This window comes from Lactuca serriola, chromosome 8 (genome assembly GCF_051521515.1).
Source record: "Lactuca serriola cultivar US96UC23 chromosome 8, Lser_US96UC23_V15, whole genome shotgun sequence".
In the NCBI taxonomy this organism is placed as follows: domain Eukaryota; kingdom Viridiplantae; phylum Streptophyta; class Magnoliopsida; order Asterales; family Asteraceae; genus Lactuca; species Lactuca serriola.
In genome coordinates, this window is record NC_136415.1 from 243,353,302 (window position 1) to 243,361,097 (window position 7,796).

At 35.9% G+C, this 7,796-nt stretch overlaps 2 non-coding genes across 2 annotated transcripts; both read left to right on the forward strand.

Annotated features, from left to right (window-relative positions):
- Positions 1–2,569: 2,569 nt before the first annotated feature.
- On the forward strand, positions 2,570–2,688 carry LOC145071833 (U5 spliceosomal RNA). Its single transcript, XR_013690798.1, has one exon. It is a non-coding gene; the product is annotated as a U5 spliceosomal RNA (small nuclear RNA).
- A 1,028-nt stretch (positions 2,689–3,716) lies between these two features.
- Positions 3,717–3,832, forward strand: LOC145071836 (U5 spliceosomal RNA). The gene has a single exon (XR_013690801.1). It is a non-coding gene; the product is annotated as a U5 spliceosomal RNA (small nuclear RNA).
- The last annotated feature ends 3,964 nt before the right edge of the window (positions 3,833–7,796 follow it).

Consider the following 7,796-nt stretch of genomic DNA (forward strand, 5'->3'; position numbering starts at 1 on the left):
TCGATCCTCTTCCTTTGTCTGATCGAGAAGAGGGACCCGATTCGAAACAACAACAAATTTAGGGGGATGTTTGTGAGTGGTGATCGTCCGCAGAAAGGGGATGAGGAGGAGGGTTAGGAGTGGGTTTCTTTGGTCCTTGTCTGATCGGAGAAGAAAGAACTTGAACGAAAGCATAAAAGAAACACGAGGGCAGCAAATAAACTCTGTCCTGTGGTGTTTCATCTGTGATGGTTACACAGTCACGAGGAGGGGTGCCCGCAGAAGGCTATCCCGGAGCCTTCAGTCCCTTTTTGTTGTGATTGGCAGCAAAACGTAAAAGAGAATGGAGGTCTTCGATCCTCTGTTGATCCGAGAAGAAGAAGGCATCAGTGAAGGCGACAGCTAGTGGCGAGGGAGGTGTTGGTGGTGGCGATGGCAGCCCCTTGGCTCGCTGGTGGAGGTACTGATGGCGACAGTTGGTGGCGAGGGAGGTGTTGGTTATGGCGATGGCAGCTCCTTGGCTCACCGGTGGAGGTGTTATTCTTGATGGTCACCGGAAATGCATCCACCCCCGGTGGTGTTTTTACTATAAAAATGAAGAAGAAAAGGAAGAAATAAAACTGGGAGATAGATTGAGGAAGACGAGAGAGAGAGAGAGAGAGAGAGAGAGAGAGAGAGAGATGTGGGCCCATAATTTTTATTAATAAAACTTTAAATTAAATAGAAAAACCATAAAAAATGTATTAGAAGGGCATTTTAGTCTTTTCAGTTTTCTGGGGGACCAAAAGTACATGGAAACTAGCTTAAAAGGACCACCAATCCAAAAAAATCGTGGTTTGGACTAAAACCCCAAAAAAATGCATACCACAAGGATCATTTTTGCAATTTTGTCACATATATATATATATATATATATATATATATATATATATATATAATTTCTTATTTGTTTAAGTTAAATATGTATGATTGTGTTATTTGTTTGGGTTTACTAGTTTGAGTATATATAAGATGAAATTATAAAGTGCTTAATGTGTTTCTATCTTCATGGTAAGTGTTTAATATGCTTTGTAAGCAAATGGTTGAAGTGTTTCTATTTTCATGATAAGTGAATTAATTGATAAGTGTTTTTTTTTTGGCAAGTGCTTAAGGTATATTATTATTATTTTAGTGTTTAAATTTAGTTGTTTGTCATAATTAATGCATGTTTATTTTTTTTCTTTATTTTATGAAAAAAAATCAAAAGGAGTATAGAAAAATGCAAGAAGAGGTTACGGGGGACGAAGATGTAAATGAGCAAGATGTAAATGTACAAGTAATTAATAAAACTATATTTTCTTCCCCGAAAATCAGTCCTGACAACATCTATATCGACAACTTTTTTTTTCCGCTTGTAGCGAGGAGGCTATGCTGACGACTTATCGTCAGTATAGGCTATCCTGGCGACTTGTCGTCGGCATAGGGTTAAAAGTTGTCGTCGCCATAGGGTTGATTCTTGTAGTGTAGTCTCGTTGGCGTTGGCATCAAAATCACGATCAATCTTAATTACAACACTTCACAAATGGTGTTAGCCATCACCCTATATTATGCTTCAATGGAAGACTGAGAAATGATGCTCTGTCTCTTTGTTCTCCATGGAATTGGAGTACCACCAAGGCTGATAAAATAATTTGTACATGATCATCTAGTAGTTGGATAGCTAAGCTAACTTGCATCTCTATAGGCTATCAAGTCAAGATTTTCATCTGAAGGCATGAACAAACATTATCCCAGCGTTTTCTTTAAATACCGAATGATGTGAATGGTTATAAAATACTTAACTGGTTTACTGAATAAGCTATATCTGATTGTGTCATGGTAAGATATAAGAACTAACCCACTATTTGTCTATACCGGTGATGCTCCATTTTAGGACTTTCATCTTCTTTTTGTAGACTGACAGGTTTTGTTCAATGGGAAAGGCACTTGAACAACTACCCACAATCTTCTAATATACCCACAATATATATTCTCTAGTTGATGACAAAACCTTCGGCTGAACGAGCCACTTCTATACCCAAAGAATACTTTAACAAGCCTAGATCCTTTATACTTAACCATGCATGAAATTGGTCTTGGGTTCTTCAATTAATTTCACACCACCATTACCATTAGGAGAATATCATCCACATATATGCGAGCTACAACATGAACATTCCCCCACAAAACACAAGCATCAAATGACCAAATCACACGGTTTTGACTAGTTTAGTAATATACTGTTTTTTTCGAGTTAAAAAACCGGTGACCTACCACCCAGTTGAATCGGCCAGTCCGGTCCGTTTAAAAAAAATAGTGAGTTTATTCTTACTAAATATTTTATTTCAGCTATCCATTATCTAATATAAGTAGATACTTTATACGCTGACCACCTCCTACAAAACATAACAAAATTACCAACTCAAAGTAAAGGAAGAGGGGAAGGGGAGGAGGAAGGCTTTGAAAGAAAGGCATGTAGGTTTAATGTTCATCCCACATAGGCTGCTTACAGGAAACAAAAGACTTGGAAGTCATTACATAAACCAAGTAGCTGAGAAAAGAAAAAGCACGCAGCCATGTGGTGAGAACAAAGCGAACTATTCTTTCGCCTTTTACTAAAGAATACCGTGTTATCTCCATATATAGTGGCATACGCCTATTTTTGGAGAGTCTCTTGTTATATGCAAGGGCTCCAACCAATTTTTAAAGTTTAAATTTTCACTAGTTATTGTGTATGAGTCACTGCTCAGATCAATATCATGGCAATTAGCCAAAACCTTTGAAGAAATTGGTCAAAAATACAAGATATACATGAGATTAAAAATTCCATTTTGATTAAATAAGATGAGTTAATGATCAGAATTGTGTTTTCTCAGCAAGTGTTCATCAGCTTTTCTTACGTTATTTATCTTTATAATACTAATTTTCATGACAGGAAAGTTCTTGCCATTTTGAATAAAATTAAGTTAAAATCTTACACTTTGTTTATATTTCTAATACAACTGCATATAAATTTGTAGAACTGAGCCAAACATTAGTGTATCCGAAACTCAAAAACAAATTTGGTGTTCAATCAACTCACTAATGCATGCGTCAATAAATTATCCAACCTCCTTGATCCACAATATGAAAATGTACATTTTAGCAATCATTATAACATAAGAAGTACAAGAAAGGAACTCGTGTGTTTGAGATAAAGTAAAAAAGGTTGCTGATCATGTGGTTTTTATTAGTGCTTACATCTAAATGTTGAAATCTTAAAACATGTTTAAACATTAAACGCCAATGTGTGAAGTCTAAATTAAAAGCCATTAAGACTCTTTGATAAGTGAAGTCTAATTAAATTAGCAATCATTAAACATAAGAAGTACCATTATCCATTTTCACAATACCATAATTTGAAACTCCAACTTGGCTTTTCTTCACGAAAATGTTTATTTATTTAGTTATTTATTTGTCAAATAAATTAATTAATCTTTCACTAAATATCTTATTCTAATTATAATATCCAGTAATTACTTTCAAAACCCATACATTAACACTTCCTAAAAGACAGATCAAATATCAGATCAAAGCAAGAGAATGGAGAAAGGTGGAAGAAGGGCTTCAAAAAGAGAGGGATGCAGGTTTGGAGGTAATCCCACATTGGCTGCTTGATGAAAACAGAATGTGTGAGTGTCATTACTTAAACCAAGCAGCTGTGACATTAAAAAACATGCAGCCATGCATTAAGCACAAAGCAAACTATTCTTTTGCCTTTTACTAAAGAATACTGTGTGCTCGTTGTTTTAAGTGGCGGACGCCTATTTTTTGAGAGTCCTTTATGTATAGGCTCCAATCAATCTTTTAGTTAAAAAATTTAGTAGTTTAGTGATAAGTTGTATAGTACCTTTGATTAGGGGTGAGCATTTGGACCGGTGGACCGAACCAGACCGGTGAACCGAACCGTACCGTTTTTTGGACCCCCGGGCTGGTTCTCGGTTCTAAGATTTCTCTCCGGTCCGGTCCGGTTTTTTTCTCGGTTCGGTCTGGTTTTTACCGGGTTTAGAACCGGTTGGACATGATTAAGATTTTTGTGACGTTTTTTAAACACATATAACTCATTCGTTTTAAGTCGGATTGACCTGCGTTTTTTTCCAACATTTAGTTTACAGTTTGTAGATGAATTTAGACTATAATTTTGTTTATTTTGGTATTATATTCACCGCATTACAATCCTTCAAAGTAGAGCTATCAAAGCTGAAAAAATTCAGCTTTTCAGCAACATTTTGTAATCTGTGACGTTTTTTAAACACCCATAACTCATTAGTTTTAAGTCGCGATTTTTTTCCAACATTTAATTTACAGTTTGTAGATGAGTTTAAACTATAATTTTGTTTATTTTGGTATTATATTCACTGAGTTACAATTCTTCAAAGTAGAGCTATCAAAGCTGAAAAAATTCAGCTTTTCAGCAAGATTTTGTAATTTGTGACGTTTTTTAAACACCCATAACTCATTCGTTTTAAGTCGGATTGACCTCTAGTTTTTTCCAACATTGAGTTTATAGTTTGTAGATAAATTTAGACTATAATTTTGTTTATTTTGGTATTATATTCACTGAGTTACAATCTTTCAAAGTAGAGCTATCAAAGCTGAAATATTTCAGTTTTTTAGTATTATTTTATACTATAATTCCGAGTCCGCGTTTAGCACATGTGGTAGAGTTGTAAGTGAGTATCAGACTAGTTTATCGATATTGGTAGTTGAAGCTTTGTTATGCACCCAAGATTGGGTGATAAAGTCTACAAATCCGATAGTTGACAATCTTGATGACATCTTGAACGATGATGATATAGCTTTGGGTAAAAAAATTACAATCTTTATTCTTTTTATATACAATTATTATTTTTTATTAAATACTAACAACATTTTCATTTTTTTTATGTAGAGATTGCACAAGATTTAAATATGTTACATATGGATGACAATGATATGGGAAAGAGACCAATAGAAGATTAGATTATGAGTTTATGAAGTTTATTAGTTTGAATGATTTTAAAGTTTAAACTATGATTTTTGTTGTTACGGTAATACTTTTGTATGTTTGTCTTAAAATTGTTTAACTTTTGTTGGTGAACTTGATGTATATGTTAGTTGCTTTTATTTGGAAAATTAATTTTTGCAAATTGCAAGTTATAAGATTATACATCAATGTAGATTAGTTAGGCATGAAACGGAAACGTATTAATTTTGCAAGTTATAATATTATACATCAATGTAGATTACTTATTATACTCTATGCAATTAAAGTTGTGCCGGTCCAAACGGGTCCAAAAACCGGAAAACCCGGACCTGGACCCGGACACGGACACGACTCATCCAGTCTGATCCATGGTCCACAAAATTCTCCATAACCGGTCCGGTCCAAGAGCCAGTCCGATCCGGTCCAAATGCTCACCCCTACCTTTGACCTCAGTAGTTACTATTGGGGATTTAAAATCTCTTCTATTCAACACGAAAATAAAATTACAATAGGAGGAGCAACTCACACTCAAGTATTACAAAAATACCAAACCTCTGACTAACACACACACACACACATACTCTCTCTCTCTCTCTAAGTGTTATAATTAAACTCTCTGAGTTTGTGATGCTTCACAACTAAAGATGAAGCCTCTATTTATACCCATGGCAGCCACCATTTGTGCAACCTTAATTAATTGTGTTCATCATAGGGTAGGAAGAATAACTTGCCACCGTAGGCTTCGTTTTTTCAACAAAGATGGTCGTTGTAGCTTTGGAGGCTAGAACACAACAAATCCCCCCCCCTCCACTCTCTATCCAACAATCTTCGTCCCGACTATGTCATAGTTTGTGTTTCTCTTGTGTCACCACCTTGGTCAACATGTCTGCAGGATTGTTATTGGTGTTGATTTTTAACAGCTTCAATTCTTATCCCTCAATTGCTTTTCTAAGCTAGTGATAACAGATATCAATGTGTTTTGTGCGGGAATGGTAAATCAAGTTCTTGCTCAAGTCTATAGCACTCTAACTATCATAATGAATGATGTACTCTTCTTGTGGAAAACCAAATTCTTGAAGAAACCGTTTTAGCCGTATAAGCTCCTTCCCAGCTTCAGCAGTAGCAATATACCCGGCTTCTGTTGTTGATAGTGTTGCACACTTCTGTAATTTGGATTGCCACGAGATAGCTCCCCCTGCCAAAGTGAAAATGTAACTTGATGTAGATTTCTTATTATCAAGATCTCCTAACATATCGGCATTTGTATAACCTTCCACGCTTGGCTTTTCTCCCCCGTAGCACAAGCATAGTTTCGAACTACCCTTCAGGTATCGAATTATCAACTTGACTGCTTCCTAATATTGTTATCCCAGATTAGTTAGATATTTACTCACAACACCAACAAAATGAGCAATATCTGGTCTTGTACACACCATTACATACATAAGACTTTCTATTGCTGGGGAATAAGGGACTACCTTCATCTCTTCTTTTTTCTTTCGCGGGAGAGGGACAATTTTTCTTACTCAACATGAAGTGATTAGCCAAGGGCGTACCAACGGGCTTGGCATTTTCCATGTTGAACCTTTTGATCACACGTTCAACATACTCTTCCTGTGATAAGAACAATTTTCTTGATTTTCTATCACAAATAAATTTCATGCCCAATATCTGTTGTGCTAGGACTAAGTCTTTCATATCAAAGAACTTAGACAGATCTTTCTTCAAGTTGTTGATCATCATTGCATCTTGGCCCACCATCAGCATATCATCCACATAGAGAAAAAGGATGACAAATTTCCCATCTGGAAACTTCTTTAGGTAGACGCATTGGTCTGCAACGGCTCATTTGTAGTCGTAACTCGCCATGAATAAGTCAAACTTCTTGTACCACTGCCTCGGGGCTTTCTTAAGACCATAAAAGCTCTTATTTAATTTATAGACGAGATGCTATTTCTTTGCGAGTTAAAGCCATTGGGATGCTCCATGTATATTTCTTCATCCAAATCACCATGGAGAAAGGCTGTTTTCACATCGATTTGCACAAGTTCAAGATCTAGATTGGCAACAAATCTTAGTACAACTCGAATAGACATCATCTTCACAACTAGAGAAAAATTTTCATCAAAGTCGATTCCTTCTTTCTGTTGGAAACCTTTGACAACGAGTCTTGCCTTATACTTCATAGTATTTCCCTTGTTGTCTTTCTTCAACTTGAAAATCCATATGTTTTTCAAGGCTTTCTTTCCATTGGGGAGTTTCACCAACTCGTATGTTTGATTCTTCTGCAAAGAATTCATTTTTTCTTCTATGGCTTTCTGTCAATTTGCTTTGTTAATATGAGATTCGGGTTCTTAAAATCTCTTTGCCCCCCCCCCCTCTCTCGCAAGAAGGATGTAGTTTGTAGTCAGATATCTTCTTGATGTAGCACGAACTTGTTCAGATCGTCTAACTTGAGTTCCTTCATTTGTAACTTCTGGCGATGTATCTAAATTATCATGGGGTGGAAGCTCCCCATGCTCAACACCTTCTTGATCTGCATCATCAACTTTTTCATCCTCTTCTTTAGTGGAAACATCATCATTATTTTCATATATTATTTCTGAAACTTTTGATCTCAGTCGCTCGCTAACTGATGCCTTGAAATTGAAATATTGGTTTTTAAAGAAAACCACATCTTTGCTTCGAATAACCTTCTTCAGTTTTGGGTCCCATAGCCTATACCCGAACCGGGCTAGTCAAATTAGAGGCAATAAGTGTCGCAAACGACTTTTCGACAAAACATTATTTAGAA